Source organism: Triturus cristatus, chromosome 11 (genome assembly GCF_964204655.1).
Source record: "Triturus cristatus chromosome 11, aTriCri1.1, whole genome shotgun sequence".
In the NCBI taxonomy this organism is placed as follows: Eukaryota; Metazoa; Chordata; class Amphibia; order Caudata; family Salamandridae; genus Triturus; species Triturus cristatus.
In genome coordinates this window covers 132,308,755-132,336,428 of record NC_140594.1, presented here as the reverse complement: position 1 = coordinate 132,336,428, position 27,674 = coordinate 132,308,755, and the positions used below count along the sequence as shown (strand labels likewise).

General features: G+C 47.5%; 1 protein-coding gene and 1 non-coding gene across 3 annotated transcripts in view; one reads left to right on the top strand and one right to left on the bottom strand.

Moving 5' to 3' along the window:
* Positions 1-18,824: 18,824 nt before the first annotated feature.
* On the bottom strand, positions 18,825-18,964 carry LOC146783523 (U4 spliceosomal RNA). The gene has a single exon (XR_014971151.1). It is a non-coding gene; the product is annotated as a U4 spliceosomal RNA (small nuclear RNA).
* A 1,357-nt stretch (positions 18,965-20,321) lies between these two features.
* Positions 20,322-27,674, top strand: part of SIRT4 (sirtuin 4) — a 63,453-nt gene continuing 56,100 nt past the window's right edge. The window contains exon 1 of one of the 2 annotated variants that reach the window (XM_085636396.1): positions 20,322-20,420. The gene's annotated coding sequence lies outside the window, so the exon portion shown is untranslated. Of the gene's footprint in view, positions 20,421-20,602; positions 20,937-27,674 lie in introns of those variants that run through there. The other variant, XM_085636397.1, reaches the window with a different exon arrangement.

The window sequence follows — 27,674 nt, the reverse complement described above, 5'->3', positions numbered from 1 at the left end:
AACTGGCCCAGCCTCTTCAGTCCTAACCGCACTAACTCTCATCTCGGATTGGTGTCCACTATTAAGATAACTCCACACCAAGTTGCGGTCATAATAAAAAAAATGCGCCTAGGTGGGGCACCAGGCCCAAATGGCATACCCACACAGATATACAAAGCATCCACCCATAAGTGGACCATACTGCTGGCCACCGTATTTGAAGCTAGCAGAATGGGTGGGCCCATTCCGGACTCCTGGCGAGGCTCTCTTCTCGTCCCCATCCATAAAAGAGGCCCGTGGTCCAATCCCGACAATTACCGGATGATTGCCCTCCTTGATGTGGAAGGGAAGGCATATGCAAGTGTTCTATTACAAGAACTGACTACCTGGGTGGAAGACTGCAAATTAATACCCTTCACTCAAACCGGCTTCCAAAATGGCTGCCACATCGAAGATAATTTGATCTGCTTAGCTCACATGATTGAGAGTATGCCCGCTACCAAAGGAAAATCACTATATTTGGGATTCATTGATTTCCGAAACGCCTTTGACAGTGTTGTTCGCACCAAACTTTGGGAACAATTAACAAAATGGGGCATCCCGCAGTCCCTACTGAACGCTCTCATTGCCCTATATACTGCCACCTGGGTAAATATTTCCTCAAGATGGTCAACCACCAATAAAATCACGACCAATAGAGGCTTAAAGCAGGGATGCCTATTGGCCCTCTACTTTTCAATTTGTATTTTTCGGAAGCCTTCTCCAGTGGCTGGCCCTCTCCCGAGCATTTCCACCTCGAATCGAATCTACCAAAATTCAATCGATACAATATGCTGATGATACGATCCTTCTCGGCCAAACCCAGGTGGGCCTCCAAAGACTCTTCGATTCTCTGACTCTGTACTGTAAAACAAACGCTTTGGAGATCAACATCACCAAAACTAAGGTGATGATAGTCTTGTGCTCACGAGCAAGATAGCGCTCTTGATACATTGAAGAGAAGTCAATAGAAATAGTGACTGCATATAAGTATCTGGGTGTCTGGATGGATCAAAGAGGGAGACCGGCGCAGCACATCGCCGCAATGCAGGTTGTGGCCCGCAGTTTGGAGCGGGCTTTCGTAAGAACTAAGAAAGCCCTTCACTCTCCATCTCTTTTGCCGCTAATCTGAGTGATAGGTGCCAAACTTTTACCGACAATGGGGCATATCAGCAAGCTGGTGATGAAAAATTATCGCCGCTTTAGCGTCCGTTATCGGACGAAAAGCGGCGATAATTTTATCACTTAATCATCAAGGTCACGCTAACGCGTGATTCCTTGCTTTAGCTCCCTTTCCCATAACGCCCACCTTTGTATCTCTAATGAGATGCAAAATGGGGGTTCCGTCCCAAAATAACTGGAGAAATGTCGCTAAGCGACATTTCTCCAATTATCAAGGGAATCGCTAACAGGCATAGCGATAAGAAAAGTAGCGCTAACCACAGTTAACGCTACTTTCCTTATGCCTGCTTTCACCCTGACTTAGCAAAAACCAAAGGAAATGATGGACGGAGTGTTGAACATTGCAAGCACTCACCCCCAGTCAACTGATCTGGGTTTAATCCATCACCATTCTTTAGCCCACTCTGCCACCCCAGTTCAGACATGGCCATATGCAAATCAGCCTGACCCTGTGCCTCATGGGAACAGTCCAGCCCGAACTGCCAAGCCATGTCTTCCCTGGACCGGAAACAAGCTTCCTAGGACCGGTTTCTGGCATTTCAGCCGTCTTCAGCCAGGCTTGCTTGAATCCAGTGGCAAAGTGAGCAAGGGACTCACGTCTGAGCATACCCTGCCAACTTATGGCGAACAAAGCAAAAACCAAAGGAAATGATGGACGGAGTGTTGAACATTGCAAGCACTCACCCCCAGTCAACTGATCTGGGTTTAATCCATCACCATTCTTTAGCCCACTCTGCCACCCCAGTTCAGACATGGCCATATGCAAATCAGCCTGACCCTGTGCCTCATGGGAACAGTCCAGCCCAAACTGCCAAGCCATGTCTTCCCTGGACCGGAAACAAGCTTCCTAGGACCGGTTTCTGGCATTTCAGCCGTCTTCAGCCAGGCTTGCTTGAATCCAGTGGCAAAGTGAGCAAGGGACTCACGTCTGAGCATACCCTGCCAACTTATGGCGAACAAAGCAAAAACCAAAGGAAATGATGGACGGAGTGTTGAACATTGCAAGCACTCACCCCCAGTCAACTGATCTGGGTTTAATCCATCACCATTCTTTAGCCCACTCTGCCACCCCAGTTCAGACATGGCCATATGCAAATCAGCCTGACCCTGTGCCTCATGGGAACAGTCCAGCCCGAACTGCCAAGCCATGTCTTCCCTGGACCGGAAACAAGCTTCCTAGGACCGGTTTCTGGCATTTCAGCCGTCTTCAGCCAGGCTTGCTTGAATCCAGTGGCAAAGTGAGCAAGGGACTCACGTCTGAGCATACCCTGCCAACTTATGGCGAACAAAGCAAAAACCAAAGGAAATGATGGACGGAGTGTTGAACATTGCAAGCACTCACCCCCAGTCAACTGATCTGGGTTTAATCCATCACCATTCTTTAGCCCACTCTGCCACCCCAGTTCAGACATGGCCATATGCAAATCAGCCTGACCCTGTGCCTCATGGGAACAGTCCAGCCCGAACTGCCAAGCCATGTCTTCCCTGGACCGGAAACAAGCTTCCTAGGACCGGTTTCTGGCATTTCAGCCGTCTTCAGCCAGGCTTGCTTGAATCCAGTGGCAAAGTGAGCAAGGGACTCACGTCTGAGCATACCCTGCCAACTTATGGCGAACAAAGCAAAAACCAAAGGAAATGATGGACGGAGTGTTGAACATTGCAAGCACTCACCCCCAGTCAACTGATCTGGGTTTAATCCATCACCATTCTTTAGCCCACTCTGCCACCCCAGTTCAGACATGGCCATATGCAAATCAGCCTGACCCTGTGCCTCATGGGAACAGTCCAGCCCGAACTGCCAAGCCATGTCTTCCCTGGACCGGAAACAAGCTTCCTAGGACCGGTTTCTGGCATTTCAGCCGTCTTCAGCCAGGCTTGCTTGAATCCAGTGGCAAAGTGAGCAAGGGACTCACGTCTGAGCATACCCTGCCAACTTATGGCGAACAAAGCAAAAACCAAAGGAAATGATGGACGGAGTGTTGAACATTGCAAGCACTCACCCCCAGTCAACTGATCTGGGTTTAATCCATCACCATTCTTTAGCCCACTCTGCCACCCCAGTTCAGACATGGCCATATGCAAATCAGCCTGACCCTGTGCCTCATGGGAACAGTCCAGCCCGAACTGCCAAGCCATGTCTTCCCTGGACCGGAAACAAGCTTCCTAGGACCGGTTTCTGGCATTTCAGCCGTCTACAGCCAGGCTTGCTTGAATCCAGTGGCAAAGTGAGCAAGGGACTCACGTCTGAGCATACCCTGCCAACTTATGGCGAACAAAGCAAAAACCAAAGGAAATGATGGACGGAGTGTTGAACATTGCAAGCACTCACCCCCAGTCAACTGATCTGGGTTTAATCCATCACCATTCTTTAGCCCACTCTGCCACCCCAGTTCAGACATGGCCATATGCAAATCAGCCTGACCCTGTGCCTCATGGGAACAGTCCAGCCCGAACTGCCAAGCCATGTCTTCCCTGGACCGGAAACAAGCTTCCTAGGACCGGTTTCTGGCATTTCAGCCGTCTTCAGCCAGGCTTGCTTGAATCCAGTGGCAAAGTGAGCAAGGGACTCACGTCTGAGCATACCCTGCCAACTTATGGCGAACAAAGCAAAAACCAAAGGAAATGATGGACGGAGTGTTGAACATTGCAAGCACTCACCCCCAGTCAACTGATCTGGGTTTAATCCATCACCATTCTTTAGCCCACTCTGCCACCCCAGTTCAGACATGGCCATATGCAAATCAGCCTGACCCTGTGCCTCATGGGAACAGTCCAGCCCGAACTGCCAAGCCATGTCTTCCCTGGACCGGAAACAAGCTTCCTAGGACCGGTTTCTGGCATTTCAGCCGTCTTCAGCCAGGCTTGCTTGAATCCAGTGGCAAAGTGAGCAAGGGACTCACGTCTGAGCATACCCTGCCAACTTATGGCGAACAAAGCAAAAACCAAAGGAAATGATGGACGGAGTGTTGAACATTGCAAGCACTCACCCCCAGTCAACTGATCTGGGTTTAATCCATCACCATTCTTTAGCCCACTCTGCCACCCCAGTTCAGACATGGCCATATGCAAATCAGCCTGACCCTGTGCCTCATGGGAACAGTCCAGCCCAAACTGCCAAGCCATGTCTTCCCTGGACCGGAAACAAGCTTCCTAGGACCGGTTTCTGGCATTTCAGCCGTCTTCAGCCAGGCTTGCTTGAATCCAGTGGCAAAGTGAGCAAGGGACTCACGTCTGAGCATACCCTGCCAACTTATGGCGAACAAAGCAAAAACCAAAGGAAATGATGGACGGAGTGTTGAACATTGCAAGCACTCACCCCCAGTCAACTGATCTGGGTTTAATCCATCACCATTCTTTAGCCCACTCTGCCACCCCAGTTCAGACATGGCCATATGCAAATCAGCCTGACCCTGTGCCTCATGGGAACAGTCCAGCCCGAACTGCCAAGCCATGTCTTCCCTGGACCGGAAACAAGCTTCCTAGGACCGGTTTCTGGCATTTCAGCACAGGGTCAGACTGATTTGCATATGGCCATGTCTGAACTGGGGTGGCAGAGTGGGCTAAAGAACGGTGATGGATTAAACCCAGATCAGTTGACTGGGGGTGAGTGCTTGCAATGTTCAACACTCCGTCCATCATTTTCTTTGGTTTTTGCTTTGTTCGCCATAAGTTGGCAGGGTATGCTCAGACGTGAGTCCCTTGCTCACTTTGCCACTGGATTCAAGCAAGCCTGGCTGAAGACGGCTGAAATGCCAGAAACCGGTCCTAGGAAGCTTGTTTCCGGTCCAGGGAAGACATGGCTTGGCAGTTCGGGCTGGACTGTTCCCATGAGGCACAGGGTCAGACTGATTTGCATATGGCCATGTCTGAACTGGGGTGGCAGAGTGGGCTAAAGAACGGTGATGGATTAAACCCAGATCAGTTGACTGGGGGTGAGTGCTTGCAATGTTCAACACTCCGTCCATCATTTTCTTTGGTTTTTGCTTTGTTCGCCATAAGTTGGCAGGGTATGCTCAGACGTGAGTCCCTTGCTCACTTTGCCACTGGATTCAAGCAAGCCTGGCTGAAGACGGCTGAAATGCCAGAAACCGGTCCTAGGAAGCTTGTTTCCGGTCCAGGGAAGACATGGCTTGGCAGTTCGGGCTGGACTGTTCCCATGAGGCACAGGGTCAGACTGATTTGCATATGGCCATGTCTGAACTGGGGTGGCAGAGTGGGCTAAAGAACGGTGATGGATTAAACCCAGATCAGTTGACTGGGGGTGAGTGCTTGCAATGTTCAACACTCCGTCCATCATTTTCTTTGGTTTTTGCTTTGTTCGCCATAAGTTGGCAGGGTATGCTCAGACGTGAGTCCCTTGCTCACTTTGCCACTGGATTCAAGCAAGCCTGGCTGAAGACGGCTGAAATGCCAGAAACCGGTCCTAGGAAGCTTGTTTCCGGTCCAGGGAAGACATGGCTTGGCAGTTCGGGCTGGACTGTTCCCATGAGGCACAGGGTCAGACTGATTTGCATATGGCCATGTCTGAACTGGGGTGGCAGAGTGGGCTAAAGAACGGTGATGGATTAAACCCAGATCAGTTGACTGGGGGTGAGTGCTTGCAATGTTCAACACTCCGTCCATCATTTTCTTTGGTTTTTGCTTCACCCTGACTTAGCCATTATATCCAAAGTAAGGTGGATATAATGGCTAAGTATGCCCTGCCTTATCAGCAAGCTAACGCCAAAATGTGTGAGATTATCGCTGGATTTCCAGCGATAATCTCACTTTTGGCTGTTAGCGCGAGGAATTTTATCGCTTTTGAGATAAGCGTTGCTGATAGCACGCTATCTCAGCGATAAAATTCCACGATAGCCGGCGATAATTATTCTAGCGCTAAGTGCGATTAGCAATAATTATCGCCGGCCCTTGCTGATATGCCCCTATAGCCTTTGGCGCCACAATCTTTAAAGACAAAATGTTCACCTGGCTAGACAGAGCACAGTCAGCGTGTTTTCGCAGAGTGTTCCACCTACCTAACTCGACCTCTCACGCCCAAATTCGTATGAAGTTCTCTTTGTTATCTCAACTCTGGGTTATGAAAGCAAGATTTATCGCCTATTGCTTAAAACCCAAAACAGCTCGTGATTTTACACTTAAGAGTTGAATATGGTCCCTGTTAAACAACCTTAGTACATCCTGGAGCCAATTTTTAACATTCTGCCTGGACGCACTAGAGGCTCAAGATATATGGGCAAGCTCGCTGCCCATAGGTTCGGTTTCAAACGTCCTGACCAAACAAGCAAAGATCTTGTCACTGGAACATGATGCGCTAGCTGTAAAAAATCTCTCCTGTGGCAGTTGGGCGTCAAAACTCTACGCTCCCAAAACCCTGCCATACTACTTGTCATTAACTATGAAACCACATGTGAAACACCACCTAATGAGATTACGTTTTGGCCTAATCCCGCTGATGGTGTACAAGTATGGCTGGAGGAACAAGGAAGACGTTGCCGTTTTTGTAACAACGGGGAAGAAAATTTAAACCACGTCTTGTGCATCTCCAGAATCTTACTTCCTTTGCGAACTTTTTGGCTGCGCCCAATTTGGCGGGTCCTGAATGTCCAGACATGCCAAGAAGCTCTAGAGGAGTGTATGAAGGGCAACTCAGCTCAGATGGCCCCCCGTTTTGTAAAATACATGTCCGAGATCAATTCTGTGTTACCAGCAGACGAGCCCCAAGAATCTTTGCCTTGCCAGCTATGAGCCCCTCTGCTACCATGAATTCCTCTTTTTATTAGAACTTGGAAAGTGCTTTTAATTTGTTTTTGTACGCATTGCAATGATTTTAATTAATTGTGCAAATAAAAAAATTATCTTTGGTTGACTTGCATCGAGGCACTTGTCTATGTCTGTGTGTTGAAAAGACTTGGAATGTGTCCATAAAGGTTTACTGATGCACGTTTATATTCCTAGGGGCGTGGCCAAACGCCAAGAGCAATGGCGGCTCTGTCCGAGCGCGTCCGTTTACAGCAATATCTGCCAAATAATGATCCAGTAGCTGGTACAATTGCATACCGGGATATGCCGGAACATACCGGGGGTTTATTGCGCTGAGTCCCGGCTGAATCTGTACAGCGGTTCCAGGGATCGGACCGCTGACGCACCTCGAGCGGGGAGAGGCCGCACATCATGGAGCCTGGACCACGAGGAGCTGCTGCCTGCGTCTGTGACCCGACGGAGCTGTGACGCCTTTGTCTTCCGGGGCGTAACATTGGGCTGACAAGTCACCGGGGACCCAGGAGGGTCGATTTGGAACTGGTGCTTGCTGCTTGGGTCCGGCTGTGTTGGGCTCTGTGGTGGCGTGATCCCAGAGCCCCCCCCCCGTACCACCTGCCTGCCTTCGGCCGCTGGGAACCTTGGTTGCGCCTCACATCAGGTGCCAGCTGGAGGAGACTGCAATCTACTCTTCGCGGCTGGTGGGTGAATCCAGAAGCCGCCCGCTGTGTCTTGAAGCAGGGCGGTGGTTTTGAACTGCGGTGAGCGGACTCAAACTACTGGTGGACGGAAGCGGCCGGAGTAAAGCGACTCGCTCCATTGATCTCCCTACCCCTGGCTCTCCACAACGCCCCCGCCGGCTCTAATCCAGTCCAGTGGCTACTTGAGGACTTCAGGACGGCCGCGGCCACACGTGAGGAGCAGCTGGGAGTTTTGCCTTTCCTCGAGGGACCCAGGCGAGATGTTGAGAATGGTGTAGCCATCTGGGAATCCATACGGACTGCGGTAGGAAGCTGCGGGGGTGCTGTCGATTTGGGTGCACTAGTGGAGTGCCGGGCTACCTGGGGGGTGCGCCCTGATTGATTTGTGGGCTAGTGAAGGGAGTGCCTCCCGGCCCCCTGGGAGGTGCTGCCCGGTCTGCTATTGGAGCCAGTGTGATTGCGCCGCCTGGCCTGCGGCGCCACGCCGGGTCCTGGCCGACGGGGCTTGAGTGGTGACCTCAACAGCGCCCACCTGTGCAGGCCGAACTTGCCCTTTCTTCCCTGGAGTGCGCACAGACAGATCCGGCTTCACCATGGCAGGGGGGCGAAGCTCCAAAGTGGCAGTCCAGGCCAAGCTGACCAAATTTGTGTGGGACGGAGGCCCCGGCGCGAGTCCAAAGGGGGGACCCACTATGCAGGAGAAGCCACAGTCTGGTGAGAAGCAGAAAGAACCAACACTGCAGGACATTCTTGAGGCCATTACAACTGTGCGCACGTCATTGGAATCACGCATTGACTCTGTGTCCTCGGAGGTATCCCTTATCTGAGCAGATATGCGCTCTATGAACTCGCGCTTAAAAGATGTTGAGATCAAAACGGGTTTACTGGTCGAAGACACTATGGAACTGCAGCGCAGCATGGACGACATGCAGAAGCATACCGCAAAACTGGAAGCGCAGTTGGACGACTACGGAAGGCACTCTAGGCATAACAACGTCCGCATACTGGGAGTACCGGAACAAGCGGAGGGGCAATCAGCGGACCTGTTCGTGGAGGATTTGATTACCACCCATCTCAAACCAAAAGGGCTCTCCAACTTTTTCTCTGTTGAAAGTGCGCACTGCTTGCTGGGTGGCCGGCCGAAGCCCGCCCCCCCGCCCCCGCGCGGCTCTTGTTGGCTAGGATTTTTAATTTCCAGGACAGAAACGCCATTTTGCAGAGTGCCCGGTCGGGTACAAAAGGGGGTGGTGATGGACGGAGCATCAGAACCAATCAAACACTCACACCCAGTCAACAGATCTGGGTTTGATCCATCACCGTTCTGGGGCCACCGGTGGAATATCAAAACTGCTGTATCACCTTCTTCCCGGACTTCACCATCAAGGTTCAGCGACAACGGCGCAGCTTCCTGGATGTGAAAAAGGTGCTCCTCGAGAAAGAGTTGAAATATGCCATGCTCTTCCCCGCCAAGCTGAGGGTGGAATCGGAGGGGAAGGCTTGATTTTTGATCACCCCCGAGAAGGCTTGGGACTGGTTGGACACTTGGCGCACGGCAGGCCAGAAAAACACTCAAGCCCAGAGAGCACGGATGGATCTGAGCACCGGGGGCTCCGGAAGAGACACCCCGACTGAAGAACAGGAGGCAGCGACGGGAGGGTCTGAATGACTGGTCTGTATGCTTCATTTTTCAAGGGTGGTGGGCTTCTATACTAACTGAAGGATATGTCGGGGTATCGGCCCCCTCGGAGTTAAGGACCTTGCAACTGAACTGTGACATGGTTACTTTGGGGACTCTTTCACAGCAGACTTATTGTGACTCTCCATGATTCCCAGATCCCCTTGTAACGGTCACACAGTATTTCATGGGATCTGATTGCTGCTCCCGGACTATCTTTCATTGGTGAAGTGTGATTACCAGTTGCTTATTGATCAGTGACGGGTGCCCGGTTGGTTGCACGCACCCACAAGTTTTTGAGGGATGGGCGATAGACACTCTGCTAGTTTGGGTGGGCGGGAGGTTTTGACACTGCCATGCAGGGAGGCAGGAAGGGGGGCTTTGGGGAATGTTTTTTGGGTCTGTCGGAGGTTGGGGGGGATTGTTTTTATTTGTATTGTAGTTTATTTGTTGACTAGGCATGGCATATCTGAATGCCTTTGGCAAAGGCAGATGCTGGTTCCACATTGTTGGTGTACGTGTTGGTAAAAAGTCCATGGTATACCGAAATGTTTTCCCCCGGGAGACTTTCTGGGTGGTCCTCTCCGGACATACATGTACCTCGGAGACGGAGTAAGGGGCGCAACGACTAGGCAAGAGCTTAAGTTACTATCTTGGAATGTCAATGGATTGGGGGACAAGATTAAGAGGGGTGTGGTTCTTCAATTCCTAAAGCGATACTCTCCTGATGTTGTTCTCCTTCAAGAGACCCACCTGCTTGGGAACGCATGCAAGGCGTTGTCAAGATGGGGCTTCCAGCTGGCGGCTCACTTGGCTTTCGGCTCTGGTTCCCGGGGTGTGGGCATACTGGTCCGGAAATCATTCCCCCTAACCGTTGATTCGGTCCGCACTGACGCCCTGGGTCGCTTTGTTGCCGTCTCTGAGTTCTGGGAGGGCGCACACTCAATCTTGTTTCGGTTTATATACCATCGGGTCTGCACACTCAGGCCTTCGCTGACCTTGGGGATCTCCTTCTTGGCTTACCAGATGGACGATTGTTGATCGGGGGCGACTTTAATTCCATTGTCTCTGACTCCCTCGATCGGTGGCCCCAGAGGGACTTGCCGTCTTCCCGCAAATGAATCCATAGCTTTCTGGGAGCGATGGGCCTGGTGAATATTTGGAGAACCCTGCATCCAACTGAGCTCCAGTACACCTTTCTTTCTGGGCCCCATCGTAGCATGTCCCACATAGACTACGTGTTGACGCTGGCACCCCAACTTCACACCGTCAGAGAAATACAACATCTGGCCAGGGGGATCATTCACCCATTCAGTGTCATTTAGAGGTGGGCGAGCCCACGGCTGGCCGGGTGGCACCGATTAATCCCTGGTATCTCACGATCCCCTCCATCTGAGACAAGGTCTTGAGCGAGTCGGTTCTTTACTTTCAGGAGAACGAAAGGTCAGTTGACTCGATAAACGTACTTTGGGAAGCTTATAAGGCTGTTATACGGGGGTGGTCCTGGCCCAGATCGGAGGGACAGCGTAGGGAGAAGGGAGATGATATAGCCCGTTTGGAGGGAGAAATTTTAGAGTTAGAAAACGTTGTCCGGTTGCAGAACTCGGTAGAAGTGCGCCAGAAGCTGTACATAAAAATTAAGGAATTCTCAGATCTAGCTACGGAGGCCGCCAAGGCACACTATAGGGCCACGCTCATCAGAATTTACGACGTAGTCGATAATGCGGGCAAGCTATTGGCCTGGTTGGATCGTCAGGACAGGGCTCAGCGCATTGTGGTTGATATTGAAACAGACTCACAAACCCACCTCACTGCACCACAAGATATAGCGGACGCATTTGGCCAGTATTACCAATCGCTATACACGTCCCACACGATGCATATGGAGGAGGAGGCTTCCTCTTTCCTACGTGATATTTCGATGCCATTCCTTACTGAGGAGAAGTGCTCCGATCTCGACATTACAGTGGCGGAAGTTGATAAAGCCATTCACGACCTGCCTGGGGGGAAGGCGTCGGGTCCCAACGGTATGACCATAGAATTGTTCAAGCTCACGACGGGTAGGACTGCACCCTTTCTCACCAAAATGTATCGAGAAAGTAAAAAAGGGGGTATCCTTCCAGAGGATCAAAGAATTGCCAACATTGTCATCATTCATAAGCGGGCAAGCCAGCTAATACGTGTTCGTCCTATAGGCCCTTATCATTGCTCAACTGTGAAGCTAAAATTCTGGTGAAGGTTATTGCCACGCGCTTGCTCAGGGTCCTGGCCCACCTGGTCCATCCGGATCAATCGTGGTTCATGCCTGTGAGAAACACCTCCCTCAACCTGCGCAGGCTCCACGGAGTGCTGAGCCGGGTGGACACAATCAGGGAAGATGCAGTCGTGGTGTCCTTGGATGCCGCATCAGTGTTCGACACCATCGAATGGCCCTACATGTTCGCAGTGCTCCGCAAATTGGGTTTCGGGCCCGAATTCATTAACTGGGTGTGGCTTCTGTACCACCACCCACTTGCACAAGTAGTTGTCAACAATAGCAAATCCCCTGTGTTTGTTCTTGGCAGAGGCACCAGACAGGGGTGCCCCTTGTCACCGCATCTCTTTGCTCTGGCCCTGGAGCCTTTAGCGACGTGGGTCCAGCAGGACCCCGCTATCAGGGGCCTTTGGTGGACTTCAGGTTGGGTGGACCGCATATCGCTATATTCGGACAACATTTTGCTCTACTTGACCTCCCCGGCGGCATCCCTCAATGTGGTCCTGGACATATTTCAAGTGTTTGGTAGGTTTGCGGGGTATACGATAAATTAGTCTAAATCAGTGCACTACGTTCTCTACGGCAAACGGCCCTCATTCCCCCGGGGTTGCCAATTAGCGGAGGCTGCGGAAGGCTTTAAATACCTGGGGATCTGGGTTTCCAAAGATCTAGCCAGATTCCACGACAATAATCTTTTGCCGCCTCTGGTGCGTCTTAAATCGAATGTTCAACACTGGAAGTCGCTCCCGTTGACTCCTTAGGGGCGCGTGGCCCTATTCAAGATGATGTCCCTTCCTAGACTTTTATATGCTTTGCAGAACACCCCACTTCCAGTCGCCGCCTCGTATTTCAAGGAACTTGACGGCATTGTTTGAGATCTGCTGTGGGAGGGCAAACCACCCCATATCGCAACACACAAACTCATGCTAGGATGGTTTAATGGGGGCATTGGGCTCCCGGATATTAGGAGGTACTATTGTGCCTTGCAACTTGCAGCGATTAACCAATGCATGTATAGATCGCAGGAGGACCCAGTCTTTCGGATCGACAGGTGGCTCTTCCTGGGGGGCGGTTTCGAGGGTGCGTTATACACACGATCTTTGAGACCTGTCTTGACAGGCCCGACCGGGCACGCAGTGCATGTATGGAGAGAGGGCAATAGGAGTCTGGGCTGGGAGGGTAAACTCACATGGGCCACGCCTCTTTGGCACTGTGAGCAATTGGGTAGATTGATCCGTTCGAAGGGCTTTGACCGATGGGACCTTATAGGTATTTCCAAGGTGGGTGACCTCTGGAAGTCGGGTGCGGTGGTTCCCTTTTCCCGATTGGAGCAGGAGTACGAACTAGCCCAGTCTGAATATTTTCGATACCTTCAAATTAGGCATGCCCTGCTTGCGGTTCTTCCCAAGGGTGACGCTCTCCCGGAGTCCTCCCCACTTGAGGACAGGATCCTGGACGGCTACCTACCGGAAAAAGCCATATCCCTTATTTACAAGATGCTCATCAACAATATGGCGGACCGTCTGATCCGCTTGTGAGCCAAATGGGACCACGATGTTGCGGGCCTAGACGATGAGGAGTGGCGGGCGGCGGTGGCCTCCCCTCGTGAAATGGCCACCTCATCTAGGCTCCACCTGGTCCAGTTAAGACTTCTCCACAGATCCTACTTGTCGGGGCCTCTGCTGGTTAGCATGGGTTATATCTTGGACGGGGGCTGTGTGCAACGATGTGGGAAGGAGGGCACCTTTATTCACACTCTCTGGGAGTGTGCAGTGATCATGGGGTACTGGGAACGAGTGGTATGCCAGATGGAGGGAGCACTGGGGCAACAGATTCACTGTACTATTAAGTTGGCATTGTTAAATATCTGGGACCGTACAGATTTGAACTCCAGGGAGCGCACATGGGTCACATTGGGGCTTATGATTGCTAAAAGGAACATTTCACGGTTGTGGAGTGCTCAGAGCCAACCGAAGATAGTGGATTGGGCCAATGATATGGATTGGTGTATGGCGACAAAAAAACCCATTTATGAAGCCAGGGGGTGCCCGAACAAATGGACGCAAATATGGGGGCAGTGGAACACTTACAGGGGGGAGATTTGTGAACCATCAAGAGTCAGAGACATTTTCACTGGTGGGATCTGACATTGGGCGATGGGTACTTTCTGGGGCACCATTCAATGTGCAGCCTATAATGTCAAACTGCCTATTCTTGCTTTACCTATTTAACATGCCTTTTTTTTCAATAAAAAGAGGTATAAAAAAAAAGTTTAGATTCCTAAATCAGACTGCATGACCTAGTGTGTAGCAACTGTAGGGCTCTTCAATCCCTGGCAGCAGAGCACCCACGATAATGTGCTGCATGGCTAAACACTTATAAGTAAGGCTCCCTGTTTTCTGTTTTTACTGATTTTTACAGATAAATACAGACAGAAAAACATTTATTTTCCTGTCTGTATTGATTTTTAAACATGGATGGAAACGGAAATCGTATGGCTTTTTGAGTGATTCTAAATACTGTCTACCATGAGTACCGGGCCAGTAGCTGTGGAGATTGATAGGTAAGGGGGTTAAAAAGTAAAATAATTTTAGTAAAGAGGCTTGAACAGCAGTAGATATGTGCAAGGTTGATACTGAAAGTGCGTTGATTTATCTTCTGTGGGTGTTCATAGCGCTGAAACCTGGCAAGCATTCAAACACAAATGCATATTTATAAGTTAAATAATTGTGGAAATATACTAATCTCAGCTTCATTTTTTCCCAAAATCCAAAATAAATATGCATAAATACAGATGGAAATGTCAAAAAAATAAATACCATAAAACCGGGAGCCCTACTTATTAGGTCTCAAAGGCAAGACCTATTGGCTATGCCAATGCTTGTTTTTATTGTGCTATGGAGGTGCTAATAATATTTAAAGTCTAAAATATAGTGCGTTCTATTCTCATTCTGTTGGACAACTGGAATCACCATGCTGCTTCCGCTGTCTCTTAGAGATCATCAAGACTTGTCCAGTACAAAACTGCTTCGCAGGTTGAAATGCTAGTTAGTACTGTTTTGTTTCCGAATCCATTTTACTGGGGAACAAATGCAAAAACGAAACGCTATAGACAAACCCCTTCGTCAATTCTTTTCCACTTACCGGCATTAAATCTGAACGAACCCTCTCCACATTATCCTACTGATAACAAATGCCTTTCCACCCAGAATTCAACTTTCTGGGCGGGTTGTACACATTCAAACTGGAGAAGAGACCGCGGAATGACCCATCCCTGCGCCGGACTGCAAATCACCTCAGAGAGCAGAAACAAAGCCCGTACTGTGCCTCTCACTGAGCAGAGCGAATCCACGGAGAGAAGTTGAGAACAAATACTGAGAAATATATGTAAAATGTAAAATGTTCAGAGGCTTATTTACATGCCCCTTTCGCTGCCGGTGCGTCACGTTGCGTGACGCACCGGCAGCACAACCTGCTGTGTGATATTTACAAGCACACATAAAACCACCCTGCATGGCTTTACGTTTGCTTGTAAATATCACCCCTTTTCACGCAACACTTTGCAGGTTAGGGGCGTGACATGTGTGTTGCTGTGGGTGTTCCCATGCAACACCCATGTCCACTGATGCATTTCCAGATTTACGAGCAATCGTAAACCTGGAATTGCATCAGAATGCTACACCATCCCAGGGATGGCGTAGCGAGGCACAACGAGGAGAAATGTTTTCATTTCTCCTCGTTTTTTAACTCTTTCAATGTGTGCTGCATTTTACAGCACTCATTGGAACAGGAAATCACATCAATTGATTGTTTTTGTTTTCGGAAGTGCCCCTTTTTTTTTTTTTTGCAGGGTTTAATATAGCGCGAACTTGACCCGCAGCGGGTATCAGAGCGCTTTACATAGCACCAGTTACATTACATTAGGACACACATTCATTTTTGTTAGGCACGGGATGATTAAGTGATTTGCCCAGAATCACAGGATATTCAGCGTCATTGCCAAGATTCGAACCCCGCTCCCCTTCCTGCACAAAAACAATCTCCACACGACGCAGGCATCCATGCACCATGGTGAAAGGGTCCCTGCACCGGCGCATGGCAGCAGTTTGTGCTCCTGCGCAGGGGAAAGCACAGAGATGCGACATATTGTTGTAAATATGTTGCATCCCTGTGACTCGAAACTAACGCAGCATGGCGCAGCAAAATGACTTGCGGCACCGCACTGCGTTAGTTTCTCGTAAATAGCGCCCTCAATGAGGAAATACCTTTAAAGTTCTGCCGTACCTAAACGGTCCTGCCGATCAATACAGAATTTTAAGAAATTATTTCAGGCGTTATGTGAATTGTTAAACAAATATATATTTTACCACAAGATCAGAACTCAAGTGCTTCTCTTTTTTCAGAATAGTATTCAGTCTCCATAGAGACTGTCAATAATTGCCAATGTCGACTATATATCAAGTCACCATGGCAGGGTATTGGGTAAAATTATCCTGTGCTCATCGACTACACTACACCCTTTGCCCCCACGCATGTTACCCTAGGCTCATCAGCTGTACATCAGGGCGGATCCAGTCAGCCTTTCATCGCTTTCAGGTGAAGAAATTTGCCCTGGTGCAAGGAAGGAAATGGCCCCGCTTGTTGCTGTTTGAATTATAAAATACAGCTATAGTCAGGGTTCAAGGTCCCCTCCTCGGGCCTCTGGGCATCGGTGCCACTGCACTGCTGCATCGATGGAAGCTACGCCCTTGTCGTTAAGCTGGGCAACATCTGTTATTCAGGTCAATGGTGCACTTTATAAATATGCATTATATATTGTGTTAAAAGGCAAAACCAACACCTTTGGCGCAGCTTGTTCTGTTTCAAACACTCCATAAAATCTGAACAAACCCTCTCCTCATTTTTAGGTCGAGCCAAAAGTCAGCACGCATGCGCTGGTCTTGGAGTCATGCAGTATTCCATCTGTGTGATTTGGCCACGCCCACAACTTTTGATTGGTTCCTTTTCGTGCCTTTCCAAGTGCCTTTCTTTTGTATGGTCAATTGGTGTCATTTGTCCTTCCTTTGGGTACTTTTCTCACACCCATGGCGACTGGCCCTAATAGATGGGTCAGTTCGTTTCAGGCCATTTCCTACTTGTGGCGCACTCTTTTTTTAACATTTGTTAATGCTCGGAATACTAGCGCTTGTGTTCTGAGTCGCTGTGCACTTGTTTGGTCAGTGGTTAAATAGAGATAGATTTCTGTGGAGATCTGCCGAGCACAGTAGGCATTTCAGCCCCTCCCACTAATTGTTGCAGTCCAGCATGCTGAGCTGTATCATGTAATATGGGGGACGCGCCTTTCTTTAGTTTTCTATCTAATTATCTTGCTTTAGTTTGACGTTGTGGGATCCCTTTGCTGCACCAAGCTGGTCCAGCTCCTGTTTCCAGTGCGCCACTGTTAAAATGAAATTGTTTCTGCTTGCGCATTACCCTATGTAAGTTAGCATTCGCTGCACCATTTTCTGTTAAGACGCCATTTTGAATCATGAGCGAAACTAATCCTTTGCTATTTCCGAGAAAAGGCTTCTGCTAAGTTTCAGTTCCCCAAGGTTGGGTTTTGCTTCACTAATGAATAGACTGTTCTTATTAGTGCATACCTTTCCCACTAGATACAGGACTTCTCTCACTTGTCTGGTGACGGGCCCGCCTGGAGTAACCTTGGACTTTGTAAACTTGTAAGAAATGAGCACTGAGATTGTTTTTTTTCTCGTATCCCATTGCTTTGCAGCGCTTGTCTGGAAAATTCCATTATGGGCGTGTTCTAGCCCAGTTACGAAATGTATATAATATATCTTTATGCTGGTCGATTTCAGTCCCTCTGCAGCAGTCCTAGAGACTGGGCAGACTGGGCCCCACTCTGAGTGTACCTGAATAAACAGATATTAGTTTTGTATTCTCTACTGTCTGAACGACTCTTCGTTTGGTACGGAAGGCTGAGAGGTGGTCATTAGTGACCCGGGTGACCCGAAACGGCTCCATTTCCTTCACCATGAGGTTCAGCTTTCACGAGGCAGCTTCAGATACTGAGATACTCAGGAGAATCTCCGTACTGCCAGGCAATGCTGCGTTTTGCAGCGCTTAAAGGTATACTAAAAGGCAGCACTGCTTTCAGCATGTGTTCTGTTCCACTCCTCCCAACCCATTGCACACATGCTTTAGGCCGCTGTCCTTTGCCGCTGCTGTCCCCTGTAATCCAGACTTGTTCCAGGAACTTCACCTCTGATCTCACCCTGGAGCAGGAGAGGGTTGGGGAAGACCCGGGAGTGCTGCGAGAGATGGCCATTAACATTATCCATCTTTTGAAATCTTCAGCTTTCGTGTTGCTTATCCCTCGGCCTGTCTGTAGGGAAACTGAAGGTCTGCCATAGGTAGTGATAGCATTCGGCATTAAAAATGATAACATATAACAGTGGCCACACCCTGCCTTTCTCCACAGTCATTACTTCGCTAAGAATGCCGCACCAGGGTTACGTGAATGAGTGAAAACTGGCACTGCACAGTGCTGATCAAAGGAGTGAAAGGTAAAGCGTGCTTTCTCTGGCAAACATAAACATTACATTTCCCTGCAGGCCTTTAACACGTTAAGCCACAATATATAGTTGGCTTTCTTTTTCCCACAGCTTTTTCACAAAAATACATTATTTATTCACACTAACCCAAGTTCTGATGTGGTGTGTTTTGCAATTTTTGTTCACATAAAAATAAGCATCTGTTTGTTGTCACCCTGGGGGAAGGTCAAAGTACTCCAGTTTTGGAATGTAGAAATCTGTTTCTCACCTAAAAGTTCCACTGAGCTGCCTTGCTATAACAAGCATTTGCAATGCAATAGGTCTCGCATTTACACCAGTTTAAGCTATTGTGAATGACAATGCTTTTATTTATGTTTTAAAAACCACAACATAAATAAAAAGCATTGTCCTTTACAATGCCAAATTGCTCAAACTTGCTTTAATGCGAGACCTACTGCATTGCAAATGCTTGTTTCCCATTGATATCAAACCACTTCGCTTCCAGGCATTAACTTTCGGAGCGGTTTGTATTGTAGAGTGAGAACACCACCTCTCGGAAGAGCCCAGTATCACACCTGACAGCCTTTTATCTCAGAGAACATTAAAGCCTGTGTTATGCCGATTACGAGTTATGTGTACGCACCATTAGTCAAATGTTCAATCTGTTTTTCTACGAAAATATTCAGTCTCCTTAGAGACTGTCAAAAATTGCAATGGCGACTATATTTCAAATTGCCACAGCGGGGTATTGGGTAAAGTTTTCAATAAGCAATAATCGCCCCTCGGTTAGACCTCATTGGCTACGATACTGCCACTGCGCAAAGCTAAAGAACTAATATAAATTACAAGGCCCCTCGTCGTATTACCTTATGTTACAGAGAGCAAGGAAACTATGTATCAGTGCTGAGGCATCAGCATAGTACTGTTGACTTTCTGCAGCCAAAGTAATAAATGTGGTAGCATTATATTTCCAATTTGGATTAGCTCTCTGGCTCCAAAGGTTTCCCTGAGGTGCGCAGAGGACTCTGGGAAATTGCATGGTAAGTAGCTTGTTGGACCGAGCACTACACTAGTTCCGGTGTTTGATGTTGGGGCTTGGTGCAGCTGGTGCATTGTAGAAATGGAAGCAGCAGCATCGTCACAGGCACGCGGTCTGTAACTATATACCGGCGTGGAAATAATTTAACGATGATAATAATGATATTTTTCGATATAACTCTCACTGCATGTGTGCCGTTTCTCTGAGCTATACTGTTGAACTTGCAGCATTTCACTCTCAGATTTAAGAGGTACAATTTTGGCTTCATTGTTTTCGGAACATTACTCCTCCAGATGTAAAATTCAAGGGATTCGTTAAATTAAAACGGTATAGGGGCAGATTTATAACGGACTTGCGCCACTTTTACGCCGCCGTTGCGTCACTCTTGTGACGCAGCGGCGGCCTGCGCCATGTTGCGCCCCATTTACAACGTGACCATCTAGGGAGATGCGTCACGTTGTAAAGCTTACGTCACATGTGGGCGTACCTGCACAGGGGGGGGGGGGGGGGGGTTCCGGCGCAGGAACGCCTCCGACAAGTGGCTGAGTGAAATCTACAAGATTTCACTCAGTCACTTTTACGGCCATGCTGCGTCAAAACCCTGCGCCTGCTTGAAGCAGGCGTAAGGATTGACGCAGCATTGTAACGATAGGGCACCCGCGAGCCTTGCTGGAGCTGCGTCGCGCTTGCGATGCAACTCCAGCAATGCGCCAACCTTCCGCCATCAGATGCGTCACGCATCTGTTTATCCTTGCGCCACGATGCGCTGCATTGTAAATGCGGCGCATCTATTGTGGCGCAAGGGTAAACTTTCGTGACGCATCTTCCCTGGCGAATCCATGCTGATTTGCAGGGATGCGCCAGGGAACATAAATCTGCCCCCATGGTAAGTAGCTCGTCAGGCAGCGCAGTACACTAGTTATGGTGCTGGGGCCGATCGGGGCTTATTTACAAGCCCCTTGCGCCACTTTTGCGTCACCTTTAAAATGGGAAAAGTGACGCAAAAGTGGCGCAAGGGGCTTGTAAATCTGCCCCATCGTGTTCACCAGGGCTGGGCTCTCAACCGCCTCTCGCGCACTTTTATCTCCACACAGCAGCGAAGAGGTACAATAACAATGTTGCATCTTCTTAATATGGTGGCTGTGACCCAGAGTTACCATATTCAGCCAGAAAACGGACATCAACACGAGTTCCTGGTTCTGTTTCTCGCAAACTCGGCGGCCATCTTGTGATATCCCTCGCGGTACGGTATCTGTAGGGTAAATCAACTACAGTTATTCTTGTTGTGGTTACTAACATTCTGTTTTATTATAATCCATCTCTTGAATGTTTGCTCTGATGTCCTACATCCTACTTCTACTCCTAGTAGTGATTTGAAAACCATAAAGCTAAAATTGTCTGTCTTGAACCTGATGCTGAAATGCTGCAAATTCAACTGCCTAGCTCCATTAGACGGCATATCTGTGGTAAATCCTATACTGACAACTGTTGCTTTAACTTTAGTTAAATTACTGCCTCGTCTCCTCTGATATACAGTTGAAGTCAGGGGTGCCCGTGACGGTGCAGCTACTTCTATTTGTACTACACACCGGCTAGCAACCGTGAGCCGGCAGTCACAAGAAGCTCTCTATAGGGTCTATTTACTGGAGTGGCGCAATGCAACCTGGGAAAGTTCGTGCATGAGTTGTGTAACCCATTTAACTCCCAACCGGTTTTATGAGGTACCTACTGTCCCAACTCGTACGATACCGCTGTAGAGGTGAGTGACTGACGCGGGGTCGATATAGGGGGTACGTCGGCTATGCACGGTGGGAATTGTTTCTGCCGGAAAGCAGGTGCTTGCTTGTTAGGGACTAGGGCTCTGCCCACTAGCAGGCATTTCAGACTACTATTTAATATTCTCTGGATGGGTATTGTTTCATAGGACGGCAGACCCCGTTCGGGGACCCACTGAGCAAGCTGGGGCGAATGGGCCTCAGCTATGGACCGCGCTTGAAATGGAAAAATAGAAGTGCAGGCACTACATGCCAGATTACCTGCTTGCTTCTGAGAAGTGGCAGTACTCTCCAAAAGAATGTATTGCACCTCTGCTGAGAAGTGCAAGTTCTCTCTTTCAAAATGAAGAAGTGCGGGCAATCAGTACCTGACAGTACCAGTTCATTTAAAGCGCTGGCCACAGTGGTTGAGATTAGTGGCCTCTGATATCCCACAACCCATCATCATAGGTGCCAAGTTTTCAGACCGCTTATGTGTGAAATTTCTATTGTTTTTAACGTGTGTCAGTGACATTCTGCTGTCAGATGTGTGACACGCCAAAACTTTCTTGCAAGTAAATCAAAGCAATGACCAGTGTCTGGGTGCCTCTCAATGATTTTTCAGTTATTGCGTTACATGCCAGACCTAATGGCGTTATCAATGCTTGTTAGCAGTGTTAACCAAATGAGCAAATGCTATGTATTTGTTGTGAATAATTATAATTGAAAATTATTACATTCTGAACACTTTGGAGTTTGAATGCAATATGACTAGGGTCTGTGAAAGAGGTATCTTCTGAATGTCTCTCTCGTTCTCCCCTTCACACCACCCTCTTCTATAGTCACTCACGGTTGGCCACTTTTGACCCTTTTCGCCCCACGGGGCATATTATCAAGCCCAATTTCGCCTCTTTAGTGACCGTTTTCGGTCGAAAAGCGGCGATTTATATATCGCTCAATTATCAAGGACAAGCTAATGCGTGTTTCCTTGAGTTAGCAGCCCATTTTTCTCCACTTTGCATGTCAGCGATTATTATCGCTAATGAGGCGATCGGCTCATTTCACTTTCACTGCTTCAGTGCTCACGGGGCTAACTCAGCCCCCTGAGCACCAAGGCACACGTGAGAGGTATAATTGGAAAGGGGATAATCCAATTCTAGTGAATCCCTGCTTGGGGATCGGCGCAGGAGGGCGATCCCCAAGCAGGATGGGGGGAGTGGCCCCCTGGGCAAGGTTTTTTGCTCCCCAACCAACATTTTCGTATAAATTCAGTCTTTCTGGCAATTGCCCCCAAAAGCCCACTAGGAGGCCAGTAACAATTTTTTTGTAGTTCAGGGGTGGGGGCTGGCCAGAATGAACATACCAATGGCCCCGTCGTCCCCAAAAAATAGTCAGTCTTTCTGTGCTTGGATAGCGCTTACCTGGCAGTGTGCGTGGACTAGCGCTTGGCTGGCGGTGTGGCATGCGTGGATCCCCCAGCGTTTTATTACCCAGAATCCCCAGCAAACCTCAAATTTAGCCAAAGTCACAATTACCTCACATTTCTGTGTGGGAAAGTTGTTGGATCACTGCGCCGGCACACATTTCTCACCACCCAGCGTTCTTCTTGGTCTCTCGAGACATGGCTAAAAGTATCGAGAGAGCTATTATTTCCTTTAAATGCATTTCTAATGATAATGTTTCATCTGTTAATATAGTTCAGAACGACTCCTCTATTAATGCTTTTACCTTTATTTATTTTAACAGTTTTATATAGCGCGAACAAGACCCTTGCAGGTATCAGAGCGCTTTACAGTGCAGAAATATCAACATAAAAAACGTATAAGTAACGTGAAATAGGTGAATACAGTAAAGGTGAACATACACGAATAGCACGTATTTACAGGGGAATATCAATGAGTCAAGTGAATTTGGCCAGAAGAATAGATTTCACTTCTTTTTTGAAAAAAGCTGCGGATGGATTAAGTCTCGTTTCTTGGGGCTAGGCATTCCAAATCCTGGGAGCCATTCCTGAGAAGGAGCGGTAGTATGTTTTCTTCTTGGAGAACCGTTGTGGTTTAAGTAGAAGATTGTTGGAGCTCCTAGTGGATCTGTTACCACCCGATAGTACCAATTTGTCCGCTAGGTATCTCAGTGTTTTGTGTTGTAAGGCCTTATGTGTCATACAGGCGATTTTCAAATGAATTCTGGCCTCAAAAGGAAGCCAGTTGAGGGCACGAAGGTCAGGGGAGATGTGGCAGTTTCTTTTGGAGCCTGTGATGAGTCTAGCGGCTGTATTTATAGAGGCTCTTAAAGGAGCGGTCGTTGATCTGGGTAGGCCGCAAAGAGCAATACTTCCATAATCCACTTTGGGAATTACTAGAAATTGAACTGCCTGTTTAAAGTCACTGGCCGGTATGAAGGGTTTCAGTTTTCTCAAGGTGTTAATTTGGAAATTAGCTCCTTTGGTTGCAGCGCTGACGTGCTTCTGCATATTTAACTTATTGTCCAAGGTTATTCTCAGTGATTTAGCTGAATCAATGATGATAGGTTGACCATCGAGTGCTGTAATGTGCTTCATCCATTCACGGATGGTGGTTGTTTGGTTGGGAGGAGCGATTAGGAGAAATTCAGTTTTTAGGGTATTTAGTTTTAGATGATTCTCTGCCAGCCAGATCTGTGTTTTATGGAGTGTTGTATTAAGGGACTTGATGTCTTCAAGTGAGTGGACCTTATAATAAGCATGTTGCCGTTAGCTGTTTTTCTTTGCTATTCCATTCCGTGTTACATCATGGAATGTTAAGGGTTTAAACAACCCCATTAAAAGGCAAAGGGTTTTATCACATTTAGTGAGACTTAAGTCTGATGTTGCCCTCCTTCAGGAGACTCATCTCTCTGAAACGGAGGCTCTGAAACTCAAGCGTTATTGGGTGGGTCATGTTTTTTGCTCCCCCACAGTTTCTAAGAAAAATGGTGTTGTGATTTTATTACATAAAAAGTTAAAAGTTTCCTCAATTTCTCATGAATGTGATGTCGATGGTCGATGGGTTATTGTTACACTGCTCATAGATAAGATTCCTATCACTCTTTTTAATGTGTATGCCCCAACTGGGATTGACAGGTTATTTTGGCCCTCTATTTCCACTAAGCTATCCTCCTTTTCTGGAGATTATATACTTCTCGGGGGAGATTATAACCAAGTTGTTGACCCCTTCCTCGATCGTCATTCCAAGGTTAAATTTATCCCCTCTAGAATGCACTCTCAATTTGTTAACACCTTTCAAAATAATGCCTTGGTAGATATCTGGAGATTGTTTAATACTGATCTTCGGGAGTACAGTTTTTAGTCTCCTCCGCATCATTCACAATCCCGCATTGATCATATCTTCCTTAGTAAATCCCTATCCCAGCACGCCATACGCTCTGATATTGGTTCCATCCTAATCTCGGACCATGCTCCGATTCATGTGGACCTTGACCTAATTCCTTTTTCCCCTTACTCTGGCAGATGGCGTTTCAATAATGCTTTGCTTTTGGAACCTACTTTCTGTTCTGAATTTACTGCCTTTGCCACTGAATTTTTCCTTCTCAATCATACCCCTGATTCCTCTTTTGTTACTGTTTGGGATTCTTTTAAAGCAGCCTCTAGGGGTTTTATTATTAATTTTGTAGCCCGACAAAAGAAACTTCGAGAAGCCAAGTCCGAACGCATTTTAGCTAGTATTAAGAATTTAGAGCTTGATTATCACGCCTCTAATTCTGAGATTTCTCTTAAAAAGCTTATTGACGCGAAAATGTCCTTCAATAGGTTTACAACTGATGCCGCTTCTAACCTTTTGCTAAAATGTAATTCCAGGTACTATGGGGGTAAAAACAAAATGGGGAGACTTTTGGCCAATTACTTAAAGATAAGAAAGGAGCGTACAAGGATTGAGTCCATTAAGACTTCCACTGGGAACACTTACTTTAAAGATAAGGACATTCTTTCTGAGTTTGTAAAATTTTATGATAATCTTTATACCCCCGAGCATATCCCGGAGTCTACGGACCTTCTTTCATATTTTCATTCGCTTCCCCCTCCCCCGGCCTCTTCCGTTGATTTTGCTGTCCTAGAACAGGACATTTCGCTCTCTGAAATTTCCCATGCTATTTCTAAATTACGACACGGTAAGTCTCCAGGCCCTGATGGATTCACTATTGAATTCTACAGCCACTTTGCCTCTCTACTTCTCCCTAAACTGTTACTATTATTCCAATCCTTCCTTGCAGCGGGTTCTTCCAGCGGTTCCTTCCAACAGGCTCTAATCTGTTTAATCCCCAAAGAAGATAAGGATCATTCGTTGTGCAAAAATTACAGACCAATTTCCCTGGTCAATACGGATTACAAAATTTTGGCAAAAATTCTGGCATTGCGCATGGATCCCCTTTTACCCGACCTCATTGGCCCTGAACAATCAGGCTTTGTTAAGGGCCGTCTCTCTTCCGATAATTCCCGGGTTTTTCTTAATATACTTAGCAAGGCTCCCTCACTGTCACTTCCCTTCGCGGCTATTTCTTTAGACGCGGAGAAAGCCTTCGACAGGATTGGATGGGATTTTATGTTTCAGACCTTACGCTGGATCGGCTTTTCTTCCAAATTCATCTCTATTATTTCTTTACTGTATTCTAATCCGCAAGCTTCCATTTTTGTCAACGGGTTGACCTCAGATTATTTCTCGCTGCACAGAGGAGTGCGACAAGGTTGTCCTTTATCCCCCCTACTTTTTGTTTTGCCTTGGAACCCTTTCTTACCAAAATTCGTCTGGACAACAGTATTTCTGGATTTAAATTTGGTTCGCGTCAGGTTAAACTCTCCGTCTATGCTGACGATATTCTTTTTTACTGCTCTGATCCTGTTTCCTCTATTCCCTCTTTTCTCCAGCAGGTGTCTTCCTTCTCTGCGGTTTCTGGTTATCGCCTAAATGCTGATAAATGTGAGATTCTACCTCTAAACCCTATTTGTCAAAAACATCTTTTTTCCCAAACGGGTTTTTCATGGCAACCGTCTAAGATCAAATATTTGGGTGTTTGGTTTGCTCCTCTCTTGTCTGATACGCTCAAATTTAATTTTGATTATGTCTTCAAGAAAATGGACACAGCTATTCAACGTTGGCACCCGCTCTTTCTGTCCTGGTGGGGTCGGCTCAATTCTATAAAAATGATGTTATCCCCTCTTCTTCTCTATACCATTTCCATGCTTCCAGTGCACATTCCAGTTTCCTTCTTTAAACGGATTGATTCCTTGTTGCTGAAATTCTTATGGAATGGCAAGCGATCTCGGATAGCTTTGGCTTCATTGCGCAAAGATAAGGCCCAGTCTGGTGTACGTTTTCCGGATTGTAGAGAATACCACCAAGCTTTCTCTTTGAAACAATCGACCCGTTGGTTCTCTTCTGATCTTCCGCTTTATCCGCCTGTCTGGCTAAGTATGGAATCTTCCTTCCTGTCCCCCTTTACTTTTTGCGAATTCTTATCCTTCACGTCTTCTTTAATTCGCTTTCGCACACCTGTTATTTCTCATTCCCGTACTCTCCTTCTCCCTTACCTAATATCATCTTATCCCTCCCTTCTTTCTATTCACGACCAACCGATGTGGCATAATTCTCTTTTTAGAATTCGTAATCGTACCATATTCTGGAAGACATGGCATTCCAGAGGATTGTGCTGGATCTCTCAATTAATTTCCCAAGATATTCCTCTCTCATTCCAGGAATTTAATCCTCTTTCTCCCTGCCCTCCTCTGCTCGATTGCAATACAACGCCCTTCTCCCAGTTCTGATCCTATATCTTCGCTCCTTGGAACCTTCTACCGATATTCCTTTGGCCCGCAAAGCTACTTCTCTATTATTGAATGCGTCTCCCTCAGCCTCTGCTATTTATAACTCTTTCCGATACGCCACTGACAGACTAAAGTCTAAAATCGAGAATGCATGGGAATCGGATCTTTCTCAGGACTGGCCAATACCTTTCTGGGACAAAATATGGACTAAGCTTCATAAAACCTCTAGAGCTGCTAATACTACCCAAACCTTATATTTTATTTATAACAGAACTTTATGTACTCCACATACTTTATCCCGTTTTTCGTCTGACATAACTTCTATTTGTTGGTCCTGTTCCTGTCCCGTTGCTGATCTCAAACACATGCTGTTTGAATGCCCTCCTATCTCCAAGTTCTGGCACCTAGTTTGGACGCAAATACAAAATATATTCCAACTTCAAATTCCCTTCTCCCCTTTACAAGTTTTTCTAGGTTCCCTATCACCGTCTCTTCCGCTATCTCCTTCCCATTATTTACTACTTGACCTCCTAGTTGCTGTGGCTTTCCATACCATTACTTCTAATTGGAAGCAGGCTGCAAATGTTTCCTATCAATCTTGGTGGAATGCAGTCTGCTTCCATCACCGCCTAGTCACCAATTACGTATCTCCTGTCTCCCTAGCAATTAAGCGCGATCTGATTTGGCTCCCTTTGGTATCTTATCTCTCCTCCTTTGCTCCAGCACATGCCTCTCCAGACCCTGACACAGTTGAGGTACGCAAGCCGCCATGATTTTCTTGTTTCCTCATTGCCTTTTTACTATGATATTGCGTCCTACTACATTATACAGTATTTTTCATTCCTATACGTAGGTTCTGTTCATATAAACCTCATGCTTGTTATTTTTGCTTTTATTGAGAATTTGTATTGAAATGCTTATTTTTTGTATATGCTTACCATGATGA